We start from the raw sequence: 16,510 nt of genomic DNA on the forward strand, positions 1-16,510 counted from the left end.
TGAGCAGGATCAGCGTCAGGAAAACGAGCCACATGTCCATACAGCCGCAGCTGACGCTCACGGACTATGCAGGTAACAAATCTCATCCGAGTCTCTCTCAGCAACCGCTCGTTGGACACAAAATCCGACCAGCGATAGCCAAGGATTCTCCGAAGAGACCTGGTACCAAAGGAATTAAGTCTCCGTCTCAGATCCTTGGTCAAAGTCCAAGTCTCGCACCCATAGAGCAAGACTGGAAGTACCAAGGACCTGAAGACTCGGACTTTCGTCCTCCCGCACAGGTACCGGCAGCGCCACACCCCATGATCCAGTGAATCCATGACTCCCCAGGCCCGACCCAGACGTCTATTGACCTCCGGCTCACAACCTGCGGAGACATGAATATCACTGCCAAGGTAAGTGAATCTATCCACGACCTCAACATCCTCACCACAAACAGACACAGACAGGACAGCAGCATCCAAGATGTCACCGAAAGCCTGGATCTTTGTTTTGACCCAAGAAATCCGTAATCCCAACGGCTCCGACTCCTCATTCAGCACCTCGAGGGCCCCCAAGAGGATGTCTAAAGTCTCCGCAAAGATGACTGCATCATCTGCAAAATCAAGGTCCGAGATCTTGACATTGCCAAACGATGCACCGCAACTTGATCTCTCCGACATCCTCCCAAAAATCCAGTCCATACAAGTGCTGAAAAGTGTGGGGGGCAAGTACACATCCCTGACGAACTCCAGTAACAACTGGAAATAAGTCAGAGGCGGTACCACCACACTTCACAGCACTCTCAGTACCAGAGTAGAGTTCAGACATCAGATCGATCAGTTTCGGTGGCACCCCACGAAGACCAAGAATCCTCCAGAGGACATCCCTATTCACTGAATCGAACGCTTTACAGAGATCAACATAGGCTGCAAGCAGCCCCTGCCGAAACTCTCGTCTGCGTTCAGTGAGGACACGAAGAGCAAGGATACGGTCAATCGTTGACCTCTTTGGTGTAAAGCCTGACTGCTCTGGACGCTGGTGCTCAAGCAGATGGTGGCGAACCCTATCAAGAATTATCCGAGCAAAGACCTTGCCCGGCACTGAGAGCAGCGTCACCCCTCGGTAGTTGTTGCAGTCTTGGCGATCACCCTTCCCTTTCCAGAGAGGGACAACAAGGCCCCTCTTCCAGTCAGTTGGGATGATGCCTGTGTTCCAGGCAGAGCACAAAACTGCATGCAACGACACGAGTGCAGCATTTCCACCAGCCTTGAGAAGTTCAGCATGGATGCCACAGATCCCTGGAGCTTTGCCCCGTTTCAACTGGTTCACCGCAGCCCGTGTTTCCACAAGCGATGGTGGACCACAGTTGATTCGAGGGTCAGCAACAGGGATTGTAACGCCCTTGACGTCCAACTCGACAGCTGGGGGATCAGCCTGGTACAACCGCTCAAAGTAACCGGCCCAGCGAGCCTTCACTACAGACTCCTCTGTCAAGAGCCTACCACTCTCTGCTCGAACTGCAGTGCTCCGAGGGATGGGCTTGGATGAACGTAATGCGCGAATTCCCCTGTAAGCGGGACGAGAATCACCTGTCCACAGGTGATGCTCTACCTCCTCACAGATTCCTCGCACATAGGCCTCCTTGTCCACCCTCAGTGCACGTACAGTTTTACGCCTCAGCTCCCTGAACAGCTCAGCTCTGCCATTCAGCCTGGCCCTGCGACTCTGGTCAATGGTATCCAGTGTCCCTTGAGAGACAAAATTCTTCTTTGCCCTGCGGTGAACTCCAAGGCATCCACCGGCAACATCAAGGACGGTGGTCTTGAAGGTGCTCCACAACTCTTCAGGACCCCCAAAGCACCCAGACCCCCCCAAGTGTCCACTCAGCCTGTTCGCAAACTCCTCAGCTACTCTCTCATCCCTGAGCTTGGCAACATCCAGCCTAGGCTGGGATGGTACCATTCTCCAGGATTTAAGGTGCAGCTTTAGAGTTGCTACAACAAGCCTGTGGTCAGTATTGAGGAACTGAGCACTCCGGTAGACCCTGTAGTTCTGGATCATCCTCCAACGACCGTCAATGAGGACATGGTCAATCTCCTTGCCACACCGCCAGCGTTGGAATACCAAGTCCAGCGATGAGCTTGCGGGCGCTGAAACCATGAACCAGCCACCCTAAGTCCATGACTTCTTGCAAAGTCAAGGAACTTAGTGCTATTCTGGTTCATAGTTCCTGACCCATGGGGACCAACACACACCTCATAACCATCCCTATCAGTTCCAGTCGATGCATTGAAATCCCCCAAGACTAGAAGTGTATCTCGTCTGGGGCACTGATCAACCACAGACTCGAGTGTGGCGTAGAATGCATCCTTCACGGTAAGATCACTCGCCTCAGTCGGAGCATAAATAGAGACCAGGGAAATGACACCTAAGGAGTGACGAATCCTTAATCTCATAATACGCTCGTTGACCGGTGTTACCTCAATTATCATTGGGGTCAGCTTATTGGACACAGCTACAGCAACTCCTTGGGTATGGTAACCATCAGAGCGACCAGACCAATAGTAGGTGTAACCACCCACCATTATCTCGCCGCAATCCGGTCTCCGAACCTCAGAGAGAGCTGCAATCCCGATGTCCAAACGCTTGAGCTCAGATGATAACAGAGACAGGTGATCATCCTCTCTTAGGGATAGGACATTCCAGGCACCCACCCGAAGGGACCGCCTCAGGTTAACCCAAGGAGACCGCCGTCTGGTGGACGACACCTCAGCACCACTCCGACACACTCTCCCGCTTTTGGATGAACAAGATAAAATTATGAGCCAAGATGAAGTCTTGGATAAAGGCCTGGTAGAGCCGTCTTTTGTAAGTAGAGTGTCCGGGTTGGTTGAGGAGCAGCTACAAACTCGCGACGGAGCCTTGGAGGAGGTTGTGTGGGCCCAGAGGATCCTGCGGGAAGAGGTGAATCGGTCCATTCAACGTTTGGAACAGGAGGAAAAATTGACCCATGAGACCCTCACCACAAAACATCTTTGGCCACAGTGGGCTCCGAAATTGGATACGCAGCCACAAGGGTGTTTGATCCCTGGGCTGGATTCGGACAAGGGAGAAACTGAGAAGCGGGCCACCGTAAAAGTGATCTCCCTGGTAAATTTTGACGGGTCAGGGAGCCTTGAAGCTTTTCTGACGCAATTTGAGTGTATTTCCCGACTAAACGGGTGGAATGAGCGGGAACGTACAGGGAATTTGGTGGCAACGTTGCGGGGACCAGCCGCAGATGTGTTAAACGTGATCGCGGAGGGGATGTTGACCAGCTCCCACATTTGCGAGGCGTTGAGCCGTCGGTTTGGGTTCGCAGCGAACTGTGATCTGGTGCGGGCCCAGCTCCAGCACCGCAGATTAAAGCTGGGCGAGACAGTGCAGGAGCTGGCACAGGACATTTACCAATCAGTCAGGATCGCGTATCGGGACCTAACAGTGGAGGCGTGGGACAGACTGGCACTCGAGAAATTTTTAGCTGCTCTTCCTGACCCTGAGGTCCGAGCGCTGTTGGAGCTACAGGATCCACCCGCCGTGCACCGAGCGGCCGAGTGCGCAGCCAGGCTGGCCTCGTGGAGTCGGCCGGGTCGGGTGCCCGAGAGGCCATCGGTGACGATGCGACAGGCGGAGATTCAGGATCAGGGAGGGGGGCTGGGAGAAATTGGCATTACCCAAATGTTTCAGGAAATTTGCCAGAAACTGTCAAGCTTGATAAGGGGTAATTCGGTAGTTGGTGTGCCAAAGCGGCAGGGTCCAGCCCAGCCAATAGAGCAATTCGATTATGGCCGAGGGGGTCCGGAACCGGAAGAGACATTACACCGATACCCACAGGGGCCTTTTATGGGGAGTTGTTTCTGGTGTGGGCGAAGAGGACACATACAACGATATTGCCAGTGCCCGGCGATGGAGGGACCCTCCAATAGACTTTTAGACTCGGAGAGGATGAATCCTCCTGCTGAACCGCCAGGTCTATCCGAGATGCCCTTACATAGGTCGAGTCCGGAAATCACTGTCGGGGGTCGGGGAGACTAGATTGGGCTGAGCATATAGGGCCATGCTCGGCTGCTGAGATTGTGGCGAAGTTCCTCCTTTGGTGAAAAATAGTGAATTGTGGGAAAATTGGCATGGGTTTGTAAGTTCTGCTGGGTTTTAGAGTGATAATCGGGACAGTGGGTAATTGGTTTGCGGTTTGCGGTAGAGCGATTAAAACCGCCATCTTTGGGTTATAAAAATAAACCACCTCCATCGTTTCGGCTCATTCTACGTTGGCGGGACTGTTTAAGTCCCGTGGACGTCACAATATATATATATATATATATATATATATATATATATATATATATATATATATATATATATATATATATATATATATATATATATATATATATATATATATATATATATATATATATATATATATATATATATATATATATATATATATAGTTACGGATCTGGAAACCATGTGCATACAACATAAAGGTGTCCCAAAAGTCAGTTATCTCGTTAAGTATGTGTGTGGTCAGATCCCCTTCCTTTTGTCTAGTGGGAGAATCAAAGGCGTGCGTTGCGATTTCTTTTAGTTAGGTTATTACATCTAACAAGCCCTCTAACAACCATCCCATCTGCATGACCCCGAGGCCCATCACGATCCATCACTAATCAGCTGCCTTCTCGCACCCTGAAGTGCCAAGGCAAGATCTTGCGTTCCGGTTTCTCATCTCCCACAAACGTTGTAACTCTTTCACGATGACCTTTGCAACATTGATACTGTTGCTCGTCAAGTATGAACCCGCGTGGAAGAGTGGCTGGGGTTTCCCGGCAGGGGGCGTTGCAGCGTTGATACTGTTACTCATCAAGTATGAACCCACGTGGAAGAGTGACTGGGGTTTCCCGGCAGGGGCCAAGGCCCCGCCCCAGAAGGGTGGGCCATTGGCAGGCCCGTCGCCAGGGCTCAGTATTAAAGGGGACAGATGAACTAGATTGGGGGGCACAATTATAATATTTAATATTTTTGATAACCCGGTATGCTATTCTATTCATGCAGCATGGACGCATAGATCTATACTGAGGTTGCCGTCGCATACTAACCAAATCGAATGCAGGATAGCCGCAACAAACTGGCACATTCACAATGCAAATATTCAATGATAAGACAATTGGCACCAATTCAGGTGCACTTATACAAGGTGTTGTCAAGAATTGGCATTCGAAAATTAATATACCAGAGATACAATGACTAAACGGGGGAGGTTGGCACTGGAATTAGTGCACTTTCAAATAAGATACAGTCGGCTATGACCTGCGATCATCACGTTAAACTATCAACAGCAAATACGACCAGCCTGAAGATACCACAAGGTCTGCATTCAAAAGCAGTCAATTACACAGAGGTAAAGTTATGCACAAAGCACTAGATATGGGATATGCAAAGCACCAAACACAACATTTAACTTAAACATCAGAAGTACAAAGCAGCCGACCACGGCGGGTGCTGACCGCAACCGCAACCACAACCACAACCACAACCTTTTTCGTTTCTTAGCCATTTTCGTATATCCATGTCTTTTTCTCCTGCTGCTAGCTCGCGCTCTCTGTGACTGGTCCCTCGTCCCTCGTGACTCGTGTCGCTAATCTCACGACTCGCGACATTTGACGGTTGACGGTTTTATTTATTAAATGATGCATGCACCAAAAACAGGTTTTATCTGTAATTTCAAATGTAAGCACGATTGCAAACACACATTTTTTAATTTTTATTATAAAATTACTTTTGTAAGATGGAAGGTTGTGAAGGTCACGCGGTGCACTTCATCTTTAATTATGTAAATTTATATCTTTTCCTTATTCAATATTCATATTGTCATATTATGACTATATTACATTTATACCTAACTTACAACCAATCAGGTAACCTGCTTAATAGGGCCTCAATATCGAAGACGCTGATTGGCTATTCCTTAAAACTAAATGATCCACGATATATATGTATATATATATATATATATATATATATATATATATATATATATATATATATATATATATATATATATATATATGTATATATATATATATATATATAAAACCACCCACAGCATCGACATTCGACACGAGGTCTTGCGGCTGTCTGTCGTCTTGGCTGCTGGTGTTGGTGCTTGCGTTATTATCTTTTATCTTGTGGTCTTGGACTGTATTGTCTTGCCAATTGCTTTTGGAGATGCGCTGATAAGCGCACACTTATGTCTTGACTGTTATGCAAAGAAGGATATTATTAAAGAACAGTTTATCCAAGAAGGCCTTATTATTCACCACGTTGAACATCTTGAATAAGGGTTTTAGTTCACACAGGTGAACTCTTAAACAGCAAGGAATTCACAGTGAGCGCTCGTTCTTCAACACTAAGTTGTTTACAGGGTGCAACAGGGCATAAATGGGTGGGGTACAAGTGGGGGGCACCACATGCGCCATGGGGGGGCATTGCATCCACATGCCCCCCCCCAGCGACGGGCCTGGCCGTAGGACCCTGTCAAATCAAAGGCAGACAGGGAGGTGTGTTGCACCAAGGGCCCCTCCCCGTTGAGGGAGGTTAAAAAAATCCCCGAGCACTCTCTGAGAGCAGAGTTTGGTGGGTTTTTGCTGTTACGAACGTTGGTACGAAGGGGTGGTAACAGTGGTTGTTATGAGGGCTGTCAGGAGGGTTGAGCAGAAGGTCGTCGAGGCGGCGAGCGTTTCTCTGCTGGCCCTCTACAAGGAAGGAAAGAGCGACCTTGACCCCCCTCCGTGGACCCCGGCCATTCACCACCCGAGCTCCGCCATGAACCTCGAGTCCCACACGTGCGACTGGGGACCAAACCAGCGACCACTAGCAGGTGCCGCATCACGGAGCACCCCCTTCCTCCGACGGTCAGGTACTCAGCGGACTCTGAACCCCACCTCATCTCTCTCCTCGGCTGCAAGGGTCCAATGAAGAACTGTGGGTTTATTTTCATTTGTGTGTTTGTCTGTGTGTGGGCCCGTCTTTAAGTAGAACTGAGTAAGTGTTTTTGGATCATTGTAAATATTCCGAGCTTGCAAATTCGCGTTGTCTTGCCTTTGTCTTTTACTGTAAATAAAACTTGTTAGAAATGTCCCCAGTTCGTTTCCGTCCCTTCTTGCATTGGTCCAGCAGAGTTCGGATCTGAGTTTAGCCGGGTTTTTATCCCTGATAATTAATCCGTTAATTCCAGCTGGCATGGCTTTGGCAGTTTCCGCTCGGCTGCACCCGAACCGGAGTTGGTAGTCAGTAATTGGAACTCCACTGCAGTCGGTAGAGTGACCCGGTTCAAGCAAGACGTGCTGAGGGTGTGGTTTCCCCGGTAGTCAAAATTGCGTAGTTAATTAGGTAAATTGATTATAGACAAATAGTCTACGCTACGCGGTTGAAATATTGGCGACCACGGTCAGTTCAGCCACCCGCCGCATCACGGAATTATCCTGAGCGACGGCCTACAATTCCGGGGAGTCTGGTGGAGACGACGTAGCTTTCCCCACCTTGTGGTCGTTCTCGCCCCCAGACCTCCAGCCTGCAACAATATATTTCTGTATATATATAATATATATATACACTATATATATATATATATATATATATATATATATATACATATATATATATAAAATATATATATATAATCTATATACATATATATATATAATATTTTATATATATATATATATATATATATATATATATATATACATATATATATATAAAATATATATATATAATCTATATACATATATATATATAATATTTTATATATATATATATATAATCTATATATATAATCTATATATTGTTGTGGTTACCAAATTCGCAAACCACCATTCAGGTCCCTTAGGTGAGGTATCTCGGTAAGTGCATGTGTAGTTAGGCCCAAACCCGTTGTCTAGTGGGAATACATGTCATTTATGCGTGCTGTGACTCTTCAGGATAGCCGTTTTTCTTTTACTATCTTTATTTTGGACCAACCGCCATGATTACCACCACAACCACAACATCAACCACCAACCACAACGCCGCTTCACCACAACCGCCACGACCTTCACGTCACACCTCGCAGCCGTCGCATCGCCACCGTTCTTGCGCCGCCTGTGGGTACCGGTGTTGGACTTGTGCAGGGCGCGCGCCGAACAGCGTGTACAAAATCACGGATTTTGTGCTTCAAAAACGGATCAAAAACGACACACGCCCACTTTTTGCCGTCCAATCGGTGAGCGAGGGGCGATTTGGCCCCGCCTCCAGGGCGATCGATATATGCAAATTTATGGATCAAAAAGCCTTCACGCCCACTTTTTCTCGGGCCAATGGGGAGCGAGGTGAAAGGTCGAAGGGATGGGGTCAAAGATGAGAGGGCGAAGCTACGGGGCGGATAAAAGGACCGTGTTCGTCAGTCCAAGAGGGTCCGGACGAGGAGTCCAGTGGGTAGGAGAGTAGGAGAGTCGGAAACAGAGAGTCAAGACTTCGCGGGCGGTGGAGCTGCTCGTCGTGTGCGTTGGAGTCGGAACGGAGGGGACGGAGCTGTGGAAAGGCGGCGACACCAGACGAGGGGGTGCTCGCGTCGTGCAGGGAGCTGCACCCGAGGGAGGCCGACAGCGCGACCTGGCCGAGGTGGAGACGCTCGTCGCGGGACAATAAGAATCCTCTATACCCCGAGCATCAGCAACCCCCTCCTGTTTCCCCCCGCGCTGAGATAGTGCGACCAAGGGGGCCCCTTTCCCACCCCCTACCAGACACCGTCCGCGAGGCCCGCGGAGTTGAGGCGCCATCGCCGCTCCGCGTCTCATCACCAGACGGGTAGGCGCGATCCGGTCTCGGCCTCAGGCCCGCCTCATCCTTGAGGGTATTTCTTTTCCTTGGTTTTGGGTATGTGTTGTCGGCGCCGTCTGTGAAGTAGAATTGTATAAGTGTTGCCGTGTGCTCGGTAGTCGGTATTAGCTCTGCATTGTGTTTTCGCTTTTATATTTGCTTTTTGTGTAAATTGAATTGTGTTTGTCTTTTCTGTGTGCATTTGGTGGAATTGTATATGTGTGCTTCCCGTGTGCCGCGAATAAATGTGCTTTATTATTGAACTGTTCTCCCGCTTCGCTTCGTCTTTTCCTCTATTGAATCCCCATCTTGCTTCACGTAAAGGGTTGGTAGTGGGCTGAATACGCCCGATAATTAATCGAACCGTCGAGGTCGACGATAACACCGCTCGGTTATTCCGATAGTACAGAACGGGTCGCTTAAGTGGCCCGTGTCCGAAGTCGACCTGCGGCGAGGTGCGATCGCCCGGTCTACCCTCCGCGTGGGTACTTAGGTAGGTCGAATTCGGCGAGCAACCCTATCCCACGCGGGGGCTGATTGGCTCGATCGCGGTGAGACCGAAAGGTCCACCCGTGACTGGTTCCCGGCGTTAGTCCGAGAGGGTCACGACTGGATTGTCCGTCCGGTGGGCGACGTGCCGCGATTCGAGTTACGTGGCCGTCAGCACGCCGGCGGGCGCGGAATCCGCAACAATATATATATTATATATATATATATATATATATATATATATATATATATATATATATATATATATATATATATATATATATATATATATATATATATATTTATATATATATATATATATATATATATATATATATATATATATATATATATATATATATATATATATACGAATAAAAGGCAGTGTGTGTGTGTGTGCACGTGCATGTCCTCCATAACTCCAAAAATATAAACCTTAGCAGCCTGAAACTTTACATGCAAACAAAGAAAATTCCAAGGAAGTGCAAGAGTGAAAATTGGGTGTTTGGGTTAATTAAAACACCCCTTTTGAAGATAATTAACAGCCTTATTTAATTATATCCTTAATCAGGCAATCCTCGGCCACCTGGCTGTCTGGGGTCTTAAGGCGTTTCCAGGGTAACCTCGCTGGGGTCTGAAGCCGCCATGTTTTTTGGCTTGTTCAACCTTACCTCGACTTGGAACAGGTCGCAACGATTTCTTAACGATAAAGTATATTTTTCACTTTCTCACTCGTATCGAATGCCTGTTCATCATAGCTATGAATCGCTGTGTACATCACTTTTGTAAGTACTTAAGTTTTCAAATTAGGAGTTTGGAGAAATTTCATGCATTATCTGAGACGATTTTCCATGATCTACTCTCATGGATTTGTTGTGGAATCTGATAATGTAATGAAATAACGAGTCTTATAACTAAGCCGATATACCTATTTACTTTAAGCAAGCAAGGCTATGTTCCCTCCTCCATACATACACAAGAAAATGGGTAATTTCCAAAGCATTAAACTTATCTTTTTCTGTTTGGAGAATTATATTGACGAAACAAAAAAATTAGTCACCCGGAGCGAGTGGTTCATGCTTCGTCACCTTGAGCGAGTGGTTCGTGCTATGTCACCCGGAGCGAGTGGTTCGTGCTCCGTCACCCTGAGTGAGTGGTTCGTGCTCCGTCACCCTGAGCGAGTGGTTCGTGCCCCGTCACCCGGAGCGAGTGGTTCGTGCCCCGTCACCCGGAGCAAGTGGTTCGTGCCCCGTCACCCGGAGCGAGTGGTTCGTGCCCCGTCACCCTGATCGAGTGGTTCGTGCCCCGTCACACGGAGCGAGTGGTTCGTGCCCCGTCACCCGGAGCGAGTGGTTCGTGCCCCGTCACCCGGAGCGAGTGGTTCGTGCCCCGTCACCCGGAGCGAGTGGTTCGTGCCCCGTCACCCGGAGCAAGTGGTTCGTGCCCCGTCACCCGGAGCGAGTGGTTCGTGCCCCGTCACCCTGATCGAGTGGTTCGTGCCCCGTCACCCGGAGCGAGTGGTTCGTGCCCCGTCACCCGGAGCGAGTGGTTCGTGCCCCGTCACCCGGAGCGAGTGGTTCGTGCCCCGTCACCCGGAGCGAGTGGTTCGTGCCCCGTCACCCGGAGCGAGTGGTTCGTGCCCCGTCACCCGGAGCGAGTGGTTCGTGCCCCGTCACCCGGAGCGAGTGGTTCGTGCCCCGTCACCCGGAGCGAGTGGTTCGTGCCCCGTCACCCGGAGCGAGTGGTTCGTGCCCCGTCACCCGGAGCGAGTGGTTCGTGCCCCGTCACCCGGAGCGAGTGGTTCGTGCCCCGTCACCCGGAGCGAGTGGTTCGTGCCCCGTCACCCGGAGCGAGTGGTTCGTGCCCCGTCACCCGGAGCGAGTGGTTCGTGCCCCGTCACCCGGAGCGAGTGGTTCGTGCCCCGTCACCCGGAGCGAGTGGTTCGTGCCCCGTCACCCGGAGCGAGTGGTTCGTGCCCCGTCACCCGGAGCGAGTGGTTCGTGCCCCGTCACCCGGAGCGAGTGGTTCGTGCCCCGTCACCCGGAGCGAGTGGTTCGTGCCCCGTCACCCGGAGCGAGTGGTTCGTGCCCCGTCACCCGGAGCGAGTGGTTCGTGCCCAGTCACCCTGAGTGAATTGTTGTGAAATAACAACCGATTTCCAAGCTGTTTTCAGTATGAACATGTTTTCTAAATTGCCGAGCCAAATTTTTTTTCCTCCCCTTACACGCAGCTGTTTATAAATAATTATTATATGTTTGTAAACATCTCCCTGAAACTTCTATTTAAATGCAACGTTGTTTTTCGGTGAAAGGTACTCAAGGTTTCTGGGTTGTATGCTGTAAGTACTGTAGTTAATAATCGCACTGACTCCAACCTGCTGATTCCTGCAAAATTGCAGATATCGGCCAAGCAGTTATGTGTGGTGTATGGGTGTTTTTTTTTTTTTGTATACCTTGTCGAGGCTCGTGTGAGAGCGAACACACAACGCACATCAAGGGGGGCATGAGACAAGAGGGGCGGGAGGGGGAGGGACAAAACAGTGGGGAACAAAGACATTAGGAGATCTGTGGAAGGGAGAGGGATGGGACGGGGAACATGGGGAATAGAAGATGGACATTACAGGGACTTTCAGGAAGGAAAGCAGGGAATTTGAAGGAGGTGGGTTTGGGGTGGATTAACGGAGGTAGAAAAGATCGAGGATTTGGATGGGGATGATAAGAGGTGGTGGTGAACAGCTGTTTTGAATGTCTGGAGGGAAGAATGGGATTGAATAGAGTAAGAGAGTTTATTCCAAAGGCGGGAAAAAAGAGGAATGAAAGAGTTAAAGTGAGCAGTGATTCGTGATTTTGGTAGTTTTACCAGAAGGGGGTTGTTGGCAGACCTTGAGCGCCCTGCGGAAATGTGGTGGGGAGAGAGCAGGGGGGGCAAGGCTGGAGAGGAGACAGAAAGACCACCGACCAACCTGTGGTGATTGAGTGAGAGGCCCAAAGACTCAGCCTCATTGAGGGAGATGCCAATGATCCGAAATGCCTTGGTTTCCACAGTGTGAAGCCGAGAAAGGTGAGAGGCAGGAGCACTAGCCCAGAGGGGAGAGCAGTACTCCATCAGGCTGCGGACAAAAGCTTTGTAACTGGTCAGGAGCTCAGGTGGGCCGAGGAAGGACTTTGCACGATGGAGGATTCCCAGTTGGTGACTGACTTTGGAGGCGAGGTTTGAAATGTGGCTTTCCCAGGAAAGGTCATGGCAGATAGTGAGACCCAGAAGCTTGAAAGAAAGGACTTCTTCCAGAGGATTGTTGAGAAAGTGGATGGGGGGGTTTCTAAACGGTCCTTTCGGAGAGACATGGTGAGAGTGTGAGATTTGTCCAGATTGAAAGACATGTTCCACGTGTTGGACCAATTTGTGATTTTATCCAGATATGCAGTGAGCGAAGAAGCTGCTGCTTGCCGGTCTAAGGGATGACCGATGGTACGGCAGAGGGTGGAGTCATCAGCAAAGAGATAAAGAGGATTTTCCAGAGTTGGAGAGATCGTTGATGAAAACCAGAAAAAGAACAGGGCCCAGAATGCTACCTTGAGGAACTCCAGCCTGGACAGGAAGAGGGGGTGAAAGAACTCGTTTTCGGGCCACACGTTGACTGTGACAGGAGACGAAGTCTGCGAGTCATGAGTGGAGATGGCCTTGGATACCATAGGAAGAGAGTTTGGTGAGCAGGGCAGGGTGCCAGACTGTGTCAAAAGCACGTGATATGTCCAGGGATACGGCTCAGATTTCCTGTCTGGCATTGAGGACCTCCATCCATTGTTGGGGGAGCAGAAGCAGCATATCCAGGGTAGAGTGACCTGGTCTGAAACCAAATTGATGATCGGAAATCAAGCCATTGGAGAAGAGGAAGGATTTAATGTCTGAAGCGATGATGGATTCCATAACCTTGCTGATGATTGGGAGAAGGCTGATTCGTCTGTAGTTTCAGGGATCTGTTTTTGCACCTTTTTTATGCAGGGCAGTGATGTTTGCTGATTTCCAAGCAGATGGCAGATGACCTTGAGCAAATGAGAGGGTGAATAGAAGAGAGAGAGGGTGAGCAAGAGCAGAAGAGCAGGTTTTTAGGACACGTGGGCTGATCCCGTCTGGACCGGTTGCAGAATCTGAGTCAAGGTTTGAGAGCAGGCTCTCCACCTTGTCAGGAGAAAAGGAGACAGAGTCCAGGGACAGTTGGGTGTGACTGGGTAAGGTGGGTAGAGAAACTGATGGGTTTTGGGCACAAGATTTAGCTGCAAACACCGAGTTTAGGCATTCAGCCTTTTCACGTGCAGTATCAGCAGTGCGGCCATTTGAGGTAAGGGAGGGGATGGAGGGGGAACATACACCAGAAACAGATTTCATTAGATGCCACCAGGATTTTGAGGAGGGAGAGAGGTTTGAGAGTTCAGACTTGAACTGTGTTCTTCATAAAGCATAACATATTCTTTCTGCTGACTCCCCGACCCCATAACATATGCGTCTGGGCTGTGTATGTCTCTGGACAGCTTGGCTCCAGACGTGTCTGGGTGGTATTTATGTTTGGACGGGAGTTTTTCTCCGGACTTGTCCGGACAGGAGTTTGTCTCCAGGCGGGAGTATGTCTCTGGGCCGTGTTTATTGCATGACTGGTAGAAAATGGATTTCAGACATTATTTTGTTTCCACCTTCACTGTTTTTCTATGCAGAATCATTTTCATGAGACAGTATGAATCATAATTAACACTCCATCGCACGTCTGCCTTCCCTTCCTCTCACCTCACACTGTATTCCCTTCCCCTACCCCTCCTCGCTCCCATTCCCTTCTCTCTCCTTTCCCTCCACCTCTTCACTCTCTCCACAATCTTTCCCTCGCCCATCTTTTCCCTCTTTCCCCCCTCTTTTTCTCCCTCCCTCCTTTAGTATTACCATCAGCGAAGCGACGGGTGGTATTTGCTCGTGTATACTAAAGGGGACTACTTGGCGCTGCCCGGAGGGGGCAGGAGGTACCCAGCACTGCACGGCTCGGTAAGCTTTTCACAGCAGTGGTTGTGATGTAGCCAAGTTTGAATGTAAAATGCATATTTATACTCCACCCATGTTTTGCCTGATGTATATTCATGTTTTGCCTGCTGCATATTCATGTTTCACCCATGTGTTGCATTATCTCCGCTGGTAGTGGTGCAGGGGTTTGGCTCTTCCCTGTCTGGCAGAACGGTGGTTGTGTGTGGGGAAAGCACGGTTTTTACCGTCGCATTTGGAGTGTTTGAAAATAAAGTAAAAGTGTTGGTAAGCTGCCTGGAGCATTCTTTCCACAAATAATCTGGACACTAAGGCCGTTCCAGGATAGTAAAAACCTGACTTCATGCTCATCTCGCCGACGTGGAGACAGAGCTGCCACGTCGAGCTCGCTTCACACGTGGTCTGTCGCTGGTTCCCGGGGTTCATCCAACTCTTCTAGGACTTCGCTCATGTTGAAAGCCAGAGCAGAAGCAGCCGACGCCTCTGTCAGAGCTGCCATGCGATGTAAATCAGACAAAGCTCGATTGCTACTCGAAGAGCAAGAGATGCAGCAACGAGTGATGGCTGCACAGCAACAGAGTGATCTCAAGCAGCAATAGATGCAGTAACGATTGAAAGCTACAGTAACAGAAACAGATACAGTAACAGAAACAGATGCATCTCGAACAGCTGAAGCAGAAGAAGCTATAGGATCTCGAGCCCATTTGGAAGCGATGTCTGACACTCCGTGTGGGGGCAGATTTGACAATATTTTGGCAGCTGGATTACCTATACCTGCAGAGAAGGTGGGAATGCTGTTGTCCAGGAATGCTGTGTCTCCGCCACCATCCATTCCATCTGAAGATGATATTTAAGGTATTCCACTGGATACCCAGGTGCGTACTGACCCAAGCAAGCTATGTTGCTCGAACCAGTGCTATTTCATTCCCTTTTACCAGCCATCAACGCTGCAGCAGCAGCATCCATGGAGAACTCATCGACATCAAACGTGTCAACCAGGCAAGTTCTGTCTGTTCAGTATAACACGATACCAGCTCCTGGTCTATCGTACGCAACTCACCAAACACCAACTTATGCTTTACACACAACCTTCATTTCATCATCCTTCTCCAATGCTACATGCACAGTCTCACATTTACCCACACTGTGTTAACATGCCCAACAATGAGCTCATGAGTTACAAACCCGGCTCCAGTATCTCACAGTGTATGCTAACCTTACATCACAGTTCAGTGGGATTATTACCAACAACCAATCAGGTTATTTCTCATCAAATCCAACATACACCCATGTTGTACCTGCATATGCTGTGAAGACAAACACCACACATCCAGCAACAACATTACCAGTGTCTAGCCATTCACTATTGAGTCGAGAAGTCAAGCCATCAATCATGCCAACAATGATGCCTGCCATGCAGAACTGTGTCAACTATCTGTCTCGTTGAGACTTGTTTTCAAATCGGATTTCTGTTTGATGATAAGCCTGAGCCATTCAGGACATGGCATGCGGCCTTCCAGAACATGATCAGAGGAGTACCGCTAGGATCTAATGAACAGTTTAACCTTATGGTTCAACATATGGCTGATGGTTCAGAATCCAAAGCACTCGTAGAATGTCTTAACTGAGTCTACGTTTCTAATTCCGATCTCGGTTTAGAGCAGGTTTGGAATTGCCTTCAAGAAGGATTCAGCAGCGATGAAGCAGTTACACAATCATTGCTAAACAAGATGGAACTTTTGCCTCAAGTCTTTCCTCATGACCTCAAAACTTTGCAGAAATTTAGCGACACCATCGAGAAAATGGAGGCCACTAAAAATTATGGTTCTCTTCCCAGACTTGCAGCTTTGGATACATCTCTGTTCCTCAAACCAATCATACCAAAGCTTCCACCTGACCTCGTGGACCTATGGAAGATGGAGGCCTTTTCAATATAAAGAAACCCACAATGTCACCTTTCTGCCATTTTTGATGCTCACATCCTTCATTCGGTGCAATGCAAAGATTCAAAATGACCTCAGTCTGATCGTTTCCTCAGGATATGATGATGGATCATATTCTTCAGCTTCTAAGGTGAAAGCTCCACTCACTACGAAGAACAGAAATTCGGCCTTCACTGGT

The 16,510-nt window shown here is 48.9% G+C and overlaps 1 protein-coding gene across 12 annotated transcripts in view; it reads left to right on the forward strand.

Annotated features, from left to right (window-relative positions):
• LOC147012031 (phosphoinositide 3-kinase regulatory subunit 5-like) overlaps positions 1 to 16,510 on the forward strand; it is a 325,466-nt gene that overhangs the window by 203,632 nt on the left and 105,324 nt on the right. For 9 of the 12 annotated variants that reach the window (XM_085858068.1, XM_085858078.1, XM_085858079.1 and 6 more), the window contains one exon: positions 14,291 to 14,395. The gene's annotated coding sequence lies outside the window, so the exon portion shown is untranslated. Of the gene's footprint in view, positions 1 to 9,988; positions 10,153 to 14,290; positions 14,396 to 16,510 lie in introns of those variants that run through there. The other 3 variants (XM_085858075.1, XM_085858073.1, XM_085858076.1) reach the window with 3 other exon arrangements.

This window comes from Eptatretus burgeri, chromosome 15, assembly GCF_056783735.1.
Source record: "Eptatretus burgeri isolate ZD-2024b chromosome 15, Ebu_testis_v1, whole genome shotgun sequence".
NCBI classification, from domain to species: Eukaryota; Metazoa; Chordata; class Myxini; order Myxiniformes; family Myxinidae; genus Eptatretus; species Eptatretus burgeri.